General features: G+C 37.8%; 2 long non-coding RNA genes across 2 annotated transcripts in view; one reads left to right on the top strand and one right to left on the bottom strand.

Moving 5' to 3' along the window:
- The window catches only part of LOC117440703 (uncharacterized), a 4302-nt gene extending 919 nt beyond the window's left edge, over positions 1 to 3383 (bottom strand). The window contains exons 1-4 of the long non-coding RNA XR_004551302.1: positions 3349 to 3383; positions 3075 to 3228; positions 2876 to 2986; positions 1587 to 1699 (exon numbers count right to left, since the gene is read on the bottom strand). This is a non-coding gene — a long non-coding RNA (uncharacterized lncRNA). The remainder of the gene's footprint in view (positions 1 to 1586; positions 1700 to 2875; positions 2987 to 3074; positions 3229 to 3348) is intronic.
- Positions 3384 to 12050: 8667 nt separating this feature from the next.
- LOC117440705 (uncharacterized) lies at positions 12051 to 13326 on the top strand. The gene is made up of 2 exons (XR_011642738.1): positions 12051 to 12230; positions 12820 to 13326. It is a non-coding gene; the product is annotated as an uncharacterized lncRNA (long non-coding RNA).
- The last annotated feature ends 429 nt before the right edge of the window (positions 13327 to 13755 follow it).

Genomic DNA, 13755 nt, shown 5'->3' with positions numbered 1-13755 from the left:
CTTATATTCAGGGCAGGGTTTCCGTTAGCCGGTAATTACCGGTTTTTAGCTGGTAACATTTATAAAAAACCGGTAAATTCAAAACCTGACGGTCAAAATGTCTGGTAATAATTAGGGAGGCTCCGATCGATCGGCCGCCGGTCATTATCGGCCGATATTCACTCTTAATAGTTTGATCGGTGCTCTCTATAAAGGCCGATCAGCAGAGCTGGATCTGATCCATATGGACATAAACGCGAGTGAAGTGTAACCGGAGCGAGAGAGAGATCAGATCAGCTGCTGAGTCTGACCGAGACACGCAGCTCTGCATGATCACCTGAAGCCCCGCCCTCTGTTTAGCGAGCTGCATGAGAAACTGACGTGCTGTCAGGAGAGAGAGGGAGAGAGAGAGAGAGAGAGAGAGAGAGGGAGAGAGAGGGAGGGAGGATCCGTTTCTCCCGTGTTATTATTCAAAGTTGATGTAAACTTCTGAATAATGTACGTTATCTACTACAAGTAGTTTGTTTGAATGTAATAATTATGTTGTTTGTTGTTTGTGGAATCATTTATTGAAAAATGAATCTGAATGTTTCGATCTGTTACGATTATAAACTGAAGCAATATAAAAATGAGCCTGAACTGAGTTTTAAACTGAAGCATATCTGCTCATAGTCCGGTGATTACCTGCTAACGGAAACTCTGCTACACAACTATTATTATTATTGAAATATGACCGGTAAGTTTCAAATTAGTCCGGTAAAATAAATTCTGCCCGGACATTTGACCGACGAGAAAAAATCCTAGCGGAAACCCTGATTCAGGGATACAAACACCTGTATGGTGAAATAAGAGAGAACTATTGGAAACAGAAAAAACAGCGTAATATACCATCTGACAAAGGACTGCGCTATAATGCGTCAATTAACTGGCTATTCTTTATAATATACGGATAGGAGACAGAGATGTTAAGTTACAAATAAAGGGTTTCTGTTACTATTTAGATCAGGGGTGGGGAACTTTTTTCTCTCAAGGGCCATTTCAATTTTTACAACTTTCTCCAAGGGCCGTACAAATGATTGAACTCAATTTCTGCTTAAAAATTCTAAAATCACAGCCCATTCATTTCACCTTTCTTTCATGCTGTGCAAAGAAAAAGCAACCTCTTAATCCAGATATGTTACAATGACTCGCGCATGCATGCATACACGGTTGTGGCATGACCGCCAAAACAGAAAGATATGGACACAAGATGTGTGCAAATTTGTTTTTAAATATTGAAGTTAAAAGCATCAATCTGGTGCACTTTGAGAGCAAAATGAAGAGATCAATGGATACATCTCTCAACACCCATATGAAACAGAACTGTAAGCAGATTACTCTTTTTCTTTATGGATATTTTACAAATCACTCCCCTTTTAAACTGTATTCTTGTTATTTTAAAAAACGTTTTTGTTACTGTCAAAGTATGTTATACCTGTATACCAAAACTACAACTCTTCGCTTCTCCACGAATTACACAAGTCACCCAAATCAGCGTCAAGGTTAGCCTGTTTTTAACGCAAAAAACAATGCTGTGTTTTGAATATCGGGGCCTTAACACCAGGTACCTCCTACTCAAAATTCCCAGCATCCGTTGAGCAAAAATGGCTGCAGAACCCAGGGTGAGGATGCTCAGAGTACATAGCCCGAATGACACCTCTTTTCCCATCTCCTACGTATCCTGCACAACACAAAAGTGAAAGATCTGATCTACAGAAGGCTGTAAATGTAATAATACATTTGATTTTGATCATTTGTATGTATAATCTTATGAATGATCTGCTATCTTCAATACTATGGTTAAGTGATATTTAAATTAAACTTAAACAAATCTATATACAGGCTGTCACCATATTTTGGAATTGTGAAAAGACTGGCAAGCCACTTCCCGTATCAGCTTTACAGTTACCTGGATGTTATTCCAGCAGCCCTGCAGATATTACACGAGCCTACAAACCTCAATAGGCATGACTCCTAAAATCCCTAAATCTGTTGATTTTTGTTCACACATCTTAGTCCTTCTTCTTAAAGTCCTTAAAGTTTTAGTTTAAAATAGAGATACTTTTTAAATATTGTTCTATAATGATTAAATGTCAGTGAATAACAAAATGTTTAATTATATAACTTTTACATCTCATTTAAAAAAGGTGGTTGCTAACTTTATCAGTGGCATACTGTGACAATAACTGGGACTTCAGCTCAGCCACACTTAGCAGACAGACCAAAAAAGTGTCAACACGACAAAATATTTAGATATGGATAAACGGCAGACGACTGTGACAACAGCAGCTGGCTATGGAGTGCAACTGTTGCATGAAATGACGGCAACCACCACACAATTACATTACAATTATAAATATATTAATTTAGAGTTTGTCTTTAACTGTATGAGACTACTACTGATACTCTCATTGAGCACTAGATAATTGTCTGTTGGAAGCTGCTTTAATATATTAATGTGAGTCAAAAGTACATTTTACACATATATTCCTGCTTACATGATGTAGTGGGACATCCTGGTATTTTTAAGTTGAAAGTGCAATATCCAAATTGCAAGAAGCTGCAATTATTATTTTTCAGCTAAATTTGAGAATACAAAATTATTTCCTTTTTCTTCAGTAAAATCTGGACTTCCACTCTCTCTAGATCTAATCAATTACAGGTGGCAGCCACCTGTAATTTAGGTTACTTTGAAAAAAACAAATGGTGACAGCACTTAATTGTCTAAAGCTAACTGTGAGTGACGTGCACTGATACATTTTTGAGGAAATATAATCTATCTAACAATCTATGTAAGCACTGAAAGCATCTGAAGCAGAAATACAGAACTTCTTTATCTATGTCATTGTATGCCAACCTGAACAATCTTTGAATTGCGTTCTGCAAAACTGACAAGACGAAATGCAAAACATGGTGGACATTTCCTCGCGATAGGACTCAGAATGGTGAAACCAATTTGTGTCCACACCTGTAATAAGAAAGTATAAAACAATAAGCCTAAGGTTTAATTTAGCAAGCTTATTGAAATTGAATTTGTAAAATACAATATTTCTTACTCAATATCCACAAAAAGTGTGCCTTTTTCCGGAAAGCGTCCTGGCTGACGGTATTTCTTACTTTCCAACAAACCAGAGAAAGCGTCAAATATGCCATGTCTCCAGCATCAAGAACTACCTCCAAAAGAATGCTCTGCAGCAATTCTTGCGGTAGCTATGGACATAGTTTTTCAAGAACCAGGTTAACAACAGAACTGAATTTCAAAACAAATATTTGTGTATATTTATATATTGATATGCTCCTTCTTCATAACCAACCAAGAGAATTGGTTACCTTAAGAATCCAGCAACATGTCTTTCTTGTGTCCACCATATTATTTGGGCGTTCAGCTCTTTTATTGAATCCAACCACTTAAAAACACAAAAACAACCAGAAGATGATGCAGGGCTGGCTAAACTTTACTCTAGTTATGGTTGGGCTGATGGACAATGACATCGTGCATCAGCCATGTATGACAGCCATCGTCGTTGGATACCTGACCATCATCACATCATGAGTTAATAAGGTGCCCTCCCCTCCCTGCCCCACAAGAACGGGTAGAGTTTCCGTTTCGGAACAGTTAACTGCGGTAACTCACATTACTTTAAACAGCCATAAAGTGGGAGGATAAGCTCAGGTTGATGTATAATAGTTAAACAGCTAACTCCATTATTGTAACACATATTACAGCAGAAATAAACAAAAAAGCATTGGTAAATGAAGCGCAGAGTTTAGTTTGAGCCGTGGTCCCGGAGCTGATCAAGCACTGCCGCCGAGGACATCGTCTATGTCCAGTTGGGTACACATCACCCAATTGTAACTTGAACATTTGTTGAAATTAAAGACTTAATGCATACTAAAAGTATTTATTGAGCTGTAAAATACATTGTACGACTGTACTTCAACACCAGACTGCATTCGTTCCCTTAATGATCCCCTTGATGATAACACACTAAGGCAGTGGTTCTCAAACTTTTTCTGGCATTCCCCACTTTGAACAGGTGGGCCTTTTCAAGCCCCACCTGTTCCTCATCGCTCCAATAAAATGGTAGGCCAAGCTTAAAATTGTCAAATGTATTGTTATATTACAGGGGTCTCCAACTTTTTTTAAGATGAGGGTTACTTTCAAAAAATAAAACAAGTCGTGAGCTACTTTTACTCCTCTTTTTTGTTTTTTTGCAGTGTATATATTTAGCACATTTTAACATTATTATATGCTACCTTTAACCTTTGAGTGCTGTTTGGGTCTGTGGGACACGTTTTCAGTGTTTACTAAAATAAAATGTATGCAATTTAATTATTTTAACCTGCTTTATTTGGTGGTGGACGTCACATCCTCGAGGGTCCGGGGGCATGCACCCCCAGGAAGATCTTTTTTAAATGTTGAAGTTGAATGCATCAATCTGGTGCACTTTGAGCTAGGGCTGCTGAATTAAATCGTATTTTAATCGCAATTACGATTTTGGCTTGCAACGATTATGAAAACAACATAATCGAAATAAAATGATTTTATTTATTTTTTTAAATAGGTTTTATACTTAAAGTTCAGGGTAATCAACTGTTAAAAACATACTTTTCAAATTATTTTCTTCAATAAATTGATGTTTTTCAAAGTAAATGGTTAATCGTGATATCAATTATTGACCCAAATAATCGAGATTATGATTTTTGCCATAATCGAGCAGCCCTACTTTGAGCCCAACATGAAGTTATGGATACAGCTCTCAACACTCAGATGAAAGGGAGCTGTATACTTTTCAATAATCCAAACATCTTTAGAATATGATCACAACAAATCATTTAAACTTGTTTATTCTTATCTTATGTTACCTAGTTAGCATTCTTTCTTTTTATTTATGCATATTTGACTAATCACTCCCCTTTTAAACTTTTTACTGTCCTATAGTACACATTGGAATGATTTCTTACTTTATTAAATAGATAAAGGTGTGCTCTCTCTCTCTCGCTCTCTCGCTCCACATTGCTTTTCTTCCCGACTGCAACTCTGTTGTGTGTCTGTGAGAGCGTTTCACACGTGTGTATGAGAGATTTTTACCAGTGGCGAGCCTGTCTCTGAGGGCCTAAGATATTCTACAAAATAATATTTAAAAACATTAAAACAAATTATATTTTTCTTTATATATTTTTTAATATGTTTTCAGTAATATTTGTCAATAGTTTTACCAAAAATAACTTGATTAAATTGTATTTAAAATAACATTTTCAAAGAAATAAATCCTTTGAATCTGCCTATTCAGTTTCTGTTTGAATGTGAAGGGTTAAATGAAAGAAGCTCCTCTCTGCGAGTCTGTGAAGACAGGAGCTGATTGGACGTCCAGCTATGAATTCACAGAGGGCCAGCTATACTAACTGAACGAGAGTAATGTCAAATGACAGTACAATTGACCAATCATATCTTCCCTCTAAATGGGTGGGCTTTATTATCGCGGACTTTATGACAAGTTCCGCCCGCTGTGAAACGTTTCTTGTTTCCATAGCAACAACAACTGTCAACAGCGTAAACTTGCCTTCAAAATAAAAGCATGCCAAATTACACTTAAGACATACAACTGCAACGAAAGTAACAAACACAATGCAATATCCTTTTCAATTTCAAAGAACACAAATTGGGTTATCTACAGGTGTTGTTTTGTGTGGTAGAGGGTTGCTTTTCATTCATTATTTTTTTTTTTTCGCGACCCACCTATCACATCTCTATGCCCCACCAGTGGGGCGCGCCCCACACTTTGAGAAACGCTGCGCTAAGGCATGTAGCGACACTCCTCCACTAATTAAGTGTAATGTACTTTAAGTACATGAGCAAATCCGTTTCAGTTTAGTGTTTTCAGTATGAACACAAACAGTCTGACAGCACCTGCTAATGCAGGTTAGCCCTGTTCACTAGCTGTTCCTTCTACACTGAGCAATGATCAGTCTGTCACATAATTCACTGTAGTCCTACCTCCTTACTTCCCAAGTCAGATACTGTGTAGGTGGCCAATTTACCTCTCTTTGCAGTCTTTCCTTTTGTCTTCTTCACTTTTTTTCCTCTTTTTTTCTTGTTCTTCTTCTTCTTACTCTTCCTCTTCCTCTTCTTCCCTCTGTCTGACGATGAGGAGGAGGAGGAGGAACTGGAGGAATTGGAGGAGGACGAGGATGAAAAGGAGTTGCCTGCCCCTATTTGGTCACCTTCAGAAATAACTGGCGCCTTAACTGATGCCATTTTTAGAAGGGCCAAAGCTGAAACAAACAAGAGGATTAGAAGATAACTATTGTTACCACTAAGGGTCAGAACATTTACAATAATCTTTAAACCTTATATTGTGTGTTCAGAGTTTCACGCAGATCGGTGAAAATTCATAGTGTTTTTCACTACATTCGAAATAGTGAAACATATCGTGACCTGAAATGTTAGGTAAGTGAAACAATTTGTGGCGAATGTGATATGCCTGTTCCAAGTTTCCCCCGAACAAACGGACTCAACATATTTTAACAAGTGACTGTTCTTTCCCTCTCAATCCAACCCTCTACTGTCGGTTGATAAGTGAGAGAAGTGAGCTGGAGCTGTCAAGCTCCACCCCACCATTTGGTGCTGTCCGTCCTATATGCTTGTCATGATATGTTTGCAGTGAAATGACTGAATTGCTGATGCAACTAGTCATCTGCAAGCATGTATGGCCTCATGGACTGTGATGAGGAATGTTGTAGGGCTTGGTGTATGTGCCTGTTTTGTTTTTCTTTCTCAAAAGCTATCGGATGCCAATAAGTAATTATTTAATCATTATTGATTTGCTTACCCTCAGCCAGCTGTATCCTCAGATAGTCCCTTTCGCTTTCAAGATATAATACTTTGTCCTTTAAAGCATCTATCCTTATGTTTAAGGCATTGTTTTCAAGTTTTCTGTGCTTCAGAGCTGCTATGGCTGTGGGAGCTGCAGAAACATCTGTAATGACAAAAACGGCAAAAAAAACATTATCTTTTCTGTAGTTATTACACAAATAGTATGTATAGGCAGATTGTGGTTCCATGCCTTTGCTTAGCGTTTTCAAGAAATGTACAATAAAATGTCAAAATTAGAGATCTAGGACTGCCTGTATTGTCGTGAAGTTGCAGACATGTCATTGATCACATTTAATAGAGACTGTTGAATTCTATATTGGGACTTGCAACTGCATTTAAACACTGCAAAACCTATGATAATACATTACAAAATATTACTATATTCACTTCAAGGCAACTGTAAGATCATTGATTCTGACAAGGGCTTCACAAGTAATTGCAAAGAATAACTTCAACTTTTAATATGCACTCAACCACACAGAAGTAAAATGGGCTCTAGTACATTTGCACAAGCGTTTACATTTTCGTTATGTAATATTTTCTTGTTGTAGTGTATTGTGCGATATTATATATATATATATATATCAGGGTTTCCGCTAGGATTTTTTCTCGCCGGTCAAATGTCCGGGCAGAATTTATTTTACCGGACAAATTTGAAACTTACCGGTCATATTTCAATAATAATAATAAGAGTTGTGTAGCAGAGTTTCCGTTAGCATGTAATTACCGGACTATGAGCAGATATGCTTCAGTTTAAAACTCAGTTCACGGGGCTCATTTTTATATTGCTTCAGTTTATAATCGTAACAGATCGAAAAATTCAGATTCATTTTTCAATAAATGATTCCACAAACAACATCATTATTACATTCAAACAAACTACTTGTAGTAGATAACGTACATTATTCAGAAGTTTACATCAACTTTGAATAATAACACGGGAGAAACGGATCCTCTCTCTCCCTCTCTCTCTCCTGACAGCACGTCAGTTTCTCAAGCAGCTCCTGCAGCCCGCTAAACAGAGGGTGGGGCTTCAGGTGATCCTGCAGAGCTGCGTGTCTCGGTCAGACTCAGCAGCTGATCTGATCTCTCTCTCGCGTCCGGTTACACTTCACTTGCGTTTATGTCCATATCGATCAGATCCAGCTCTCCTGATCGGCCTTTCTAGAGAGCACCGATCAAACTATTAAGAGTGAATATCGGCCATAATGACCGGCGGCCGATCGATCGGAGACTCCCTAATTATTACCAGACATTTTGACCGTCAGGTTTTGAATTTACCGGTTTTTTATAAATTTTACCAGCTAAAAACCGGTAAATACCGGCTAACGGAAACCCTGATATATATATATATAAAAATAACACAATCAAAAAACAGTAACCGTAGATAAAATGTAAATGTAATGCAATTTCACAACACAACCTAACCTTTAGTTGATGCTTTCACAGTAGACTGCTGTCCTGTGAATGCATCCGAGTCAGACCCATCACTGCAGTGCACTACAGCTTTAAGAGGGGAGACAGAAAGTTCATAAATTAGAAATAGTGTTGAAAAAATGGTACATATAGCGATAGGGAATAAAGTATGCTTAACATTGTGTAAAGGTCCAAAATGCCAAATTAGACCAAAAAAACATGGATGTCGTCCAAACCACTATCTGCCCACCCTGACATCTACTACCAACAAAGGTATGGCAAAGCACAGTGGAATAATCTCCTCAACACAGGAGATAACAAGGGGCTTCACTTTGTGCATGTGACATCTTTAATCCACTATACGTTTACATATTGGTTGTTTTACTGCTATCTGCTAAGCAACTACTTATTAGTACACCATCTGAGACTGAGTGGATCCTTAAAGTATGCTTAACATTTGAAAGCAAACACTTACCCATTTCCTTTGCCACAGTGTGGGAGCTGCATGGCTCTTCCTCAGACTGATCAGCCAAATCTTTAGCCGCTGTAAGATTATGGAGCACAGAAAGAGTTGTTGATGTAGATAGCATTACTATATGGAAGTATGTTTGGGTTTTTTTCAGCTATATTATAACTTCATTGGAACTATTTCAAAAGCCACTCTTGAATGAATGTATGAATGTACTGTTTAATTATATTTTCATTACATATCGCCCAATGCTGTGTTAAAATAAAAATACTCTCGTTTCTAGCGCCCTAATGTCATTTACTTATTTAAGAGTTAAGATAAAACGCTAAACCTTCTTAATTGAGATATTTCAGAGTTTATTTGACAATTTAATTATTTAACCCATAACAACCCAGACCCATTTCTACTTTTGGGGAAATTAAGGGGAACATAATTTAGACTAAATAGACCACATGTCTGACAATGTGACATTGAACTTTAATGGTAAAGTAACTCTTATTTATAACTTAATTAATGAGGAGGATTTTTTGATTTCAATTTGTTTTAACATTCTTTGAATTGAAGAATAAAGAATATATTAACTAAATATAATTGGATCACCTAAATTAACTGAGCAGGTCATACTCATATTTCTAATTGTGACATATGTGTTACTCCAGATTTACTGTGAAAGTTTAAGGTTAATGTCCCGATGTGACATCAGTGTCACAGCGATATTTATCTAATTTGTGTCATATCAATTTGATCAAGAAATGTTAACAGGTTCAATGTAACAAAGTACATGTTATGTAAGCATTTTAATTCTTAAATGGCTTGATTTGTACCTTTAGCAACCAAAAACAAGCCTCTGAAATGTACCTAGTTCTGTCACATGTCTTAGCCCGGCACATGACCCACCAGACTTTTCAGGGTGTGTCACTTAAGGAATTTATGAGATAAAAACAAGTCTAAAGCTGTATAAGGAACTTTACAAAACATTTAAATGTCATGTAAGCGCTTTGAGCTCCAGCAAGGGGCTTTATAAATGTAATTTATTATTATTATTATTATTATTATGTAACACGTGGGTCCTCGTGGTTTAGCTAGCAACCTCAAATCAGATAGCACAGAACACAAAGTGTAATAACATGTGTCAATTGAGATGATTTCGCAATGCAGTGTTACTGATTTCTCAAATGACAAAAATAAATGTCAATTCATACTTACATTCTGACACTAAACGCTTCTGGGGCCCCATCCTCTTTCGCTTGCTTCTCCTCGAGTCCATTTTCAGTTCTAGCGTGTAGACTAGACTAGAGCATAGATAGCCTTTACATATAAAATGGAGAGGTTGAGTTTTATCCTTTATATATACAGTCTATGGTTTTATCACTAGCCGAGATGCACGTGACAGGCTCATGGCGAATCGTAGCACTTGAATGCTATGAAGGGGCGTGTCGTGCATAGTGCTCCAGCCGGATCTCGATTTTCAGCGCATTAACACTTTATTACGGTTTTAATATTTTAATTGTATATCAGTGAATATAAAGAAGCTGTGCTTTGTCAATTGAACAAGGAAGATGAAATACCTGATTCAAAACTATTGGTTTGAATCGTGTGAACAAGAAATGAGGATCGGGTGCTAGGGCGCTAGTGCGGAGTTCATCTTGAACTACGCTGGGTGTCAGGGTTTGTGGACGGGCCGGGGCCGCAGTAACGTAGTAGTAACGCCGCAGTAGTCAGGTTTTTGGTTATCATGACACTGCACACCAAAGTACTCAGTCTTATTGACGGAAGACAGACTTTTAAAAAAAAGAAAAAATTAATTGAATGGCTAATGAAAAAGGAATTGCTTCAAGGAAAAATGAAATGCAAACTCTGCAAAAAGAGGATGAAACTGGAGAAACACTCAAACGTCGACGGACTGCAGTGGTAGGCTAAGTCGTACATTTTTAGCACGGGTTTTAACGATGACTTCCTCTGTTTACTGATATGTAATGTTACAAAGATAAGTTCTTTATCAGGAAAAAAGGACTAGGAATTTACGATTTGTCTTTTGTAGGAAGTGCCGACGTAAAAAACACCGAGGGAAAACGACGAAGAAGTCAGTGAGGTCACTGTCCCTGTTTCAGAGGAGCAAATTGTCCTTGTTCAGCTGGATGAAATACATTTACAGGTAATATGAATTCATCAATAATATCAGTCATTTCCTCAAAGCACAGCAAATGAATGCCTGTAAGTATTACATTTATTTTAAGCATGTTGACTGTTGTTTAACATTACCGATATCTAAATGCTAATTTCAGTTAGCGCGTCAATGACGTTATCCATTATATGTTAGCATTGAGCTAGCGGACTAAGCGCTAGTTATTTGGCAATTCACAACGCAGGCTGCTTGGAGGTGTGGCGGGGCACATTGGCGCCGCTTTCACACACCAAGCCTCCAGGAAGTGTGCCGGACTCTGAGGAGAACACTCGAGATTTATTTCCCTCTGCATTATGAACGCGCATCCAACCCACGGGACCGCGCCGCCCGGCACCTTCATGTTACGTGTTCTGTATGCGTTTTACCCTTAACCATATATATAAAGGTTTTACCTTTACCCATGGATGCACAATAAGAATGGACGTATCGCCTTACCGTTCGGGTGTTCAGAGCAGAGCTCCCTGTTGGAGCGGCAGAGCGTGATGTGAACAGAAAAATGTTTCTGTCGCAATATTATTTAAGGAATCGTTGAGCTAGCTAACTAGCATACATTGTCACTATCTGCTAACATTAGCTTTAGCTTTCGTTTTCTAATAGTTTTTCTCATAGGCTATAAACAGAATAGATCTTGTACTTGAGTAAAAGTAGAAGTACTCAGATATTGTACTTGAGTAAAACAGAAGTACTCAGATATTGCACTTAGTATTAAGTACTCAGATCTTGTATTAGAGTAAAAGTAAAAGTACCAGAGTGTACGAATACTCTGTTACAGTAAAATTCCTGCATTCAAAATGTTCCTCAACAAAAAAATGGGTTCAGAATGTTACAATGTGTGATTATTCTAATAGCTTAACAATACATGTGTAGATGCTCTGATACAGGGAAACTTGATAGATATAATTAATTAGCAACATTAAAATATTCTGTTTCATCTTGAGTAATAACAAATGTCTAATGTGAATTATATAATTAATTATACATTAGCCACTGGTGCTGAATGCGTTCTTCTTCATATGCTTTTGTTCATATTTAGTAATTCTATATTGATCTTTAACAGATTTTCCCAGGGACTGCAGTTAAGGCAAATTGACATGCTGCAGGATGGCGTGGCAGGAAGCAGTCGCACGCTGTCAAAAATTAGCCTGAAGTTGAGGAAGGTCTGCAAGAGTGCAATCAAGAGGAGAGAAAGGAGGGGAAAGCAGAGACTTGGAGGACCAAACGAATTTGTCATGCTGGACGAAAGCAACTTCTACCACAAAAGGAAGGTGTGTATAAACTACAGAGCCTTAGCCTTTGGTCTCACTAAAACTAAAACCTTTGTTTTTCAAGGTGAAATAACAACATATCTTTTAAGGTCAGAGATTAACAAATGAATGAGCAAAGTAATGTAATTTTATAAATGTGTCATTTCACACCCTTGTGACTAGCGAGATAAAGTATACATTAGAGAGAGCCAGCAGTGTATACACAGTCAAATAACAGAAAAAAAGAATTTAGAAGCTAAGAATGATCTCATCCAATCAGATCATTAAGGAAATAAATCCTTATTCTTACTTTGTATTACTAACATTTTAAAAGTGCATAATCTATTTATATATCATCTAATTCCAATATATATCTTACATTTTCATGTTTCTTGCAGCAAAATAAGCAAACTTTAACTTAATAAAATTAAACAGCCTTTTCTGTTTGTACCACGACATTTTAATTTTTTCTCTTCTTTTTTGAGAAAGGAAGTGAATATTTTTAAATTGTAAAAGAAAGCAAATAAACACATTTCACTTTGTTTATCAATTGAAATGCCTGATGTTTATTTTTATATAACTGTTGTCCTTTTTCACTGCTTTATTACAGTATGGTAGGGGAAGATTCGGTCCTACGTGGAGGAGGAGAAAATGGGTCTTTGGAATGCTGGGCATCAGAGGAAAAAGGAGAAGACCTATCCTGAGGCTGGTGAAACAAAGATCACGGCGCCACTTCATTCCTCTGGTCACAAAATACGTTCGCCAAGGGACCACGGTGATAACGGACATGTGGAGGGCAGACACCACTGCAATCGCAGAAAGTGGCTTTGTCCATTTCTCTGTGAACCCAGCCACAGGAGCCCACACCCAAAACATTGAGCGGGCTTGGTCAACGTACAAGTCCCGGGTCTGGAGACTGCGAGGAAACCGCACAGTGAAGACTCTGAAGAGTCATCTTGCTTTGATCGAGTGGACACATTGGCTGGCAAATGAACACAAAGATGGTCCCTTAGGCAGATTGCTGCATGACATACGCCACTTTCGCAAGTTCTGATGCAACCTCGTTTTCATTATTAGTGTCCTTTGGATTGTTGTTTAAATAAAAATGTAAACTTGAGTGCACAGGGTTTGTTTGTTTGTTTGTTTATCATTAGGTAATGGGTAACTACTGTTTGTGATGCATTACTTTACTCGAGGGGACACACAATGCTTAACCAATGGTAAGGTAATCATTAGGTAATGGGTAACTACTGTTTCTGTTTGCGTTCCTTGAGTTTACCGTACCCAAACGGCCTAAGTAATGGTAAGGTAAATCGGATCCACCTCCACCAGGTGATCCAGGGTGGACCCAAGCCAGCCGAAGATGGCAGGTTTAAATGTGCCCTGCTGCAGCGGACCATTGCTTCAATCAACGTCTCCCAGGAACTCCTCATTAAGTAACCATTAACGAATGATTCGTTAATACAGCACCCCAGTCTGTTTACCAGCAACTAAGCATTAGTTCCTCAATCGCAGTCACTGAGGAACTCCTCATTAACTAACCATT

The sequence above is a fragment of the Pseudochaenichthys georgianus genome, unplaced genomic scaffold (assembly GCF_902827115.2).
Source record: "Pseudochaenichthys georgianus unplaced genomic scaffold, fPseGeo1.2 scaffold_1139_arrow_ctg1, whole genome shotgun sequence".
NCBI lineage: Eukaryota > Metazoa > Chordata > Actinopteri > Perciformes > Channichthyidae > Pseudochaenichthys > Pseudochaenichthys georgianus.
The sequence above is the reverse complement of the archived record's forward strand: the minus strand, read 5'-3'. Positions and strand labels throughout refer to the sequence as shown.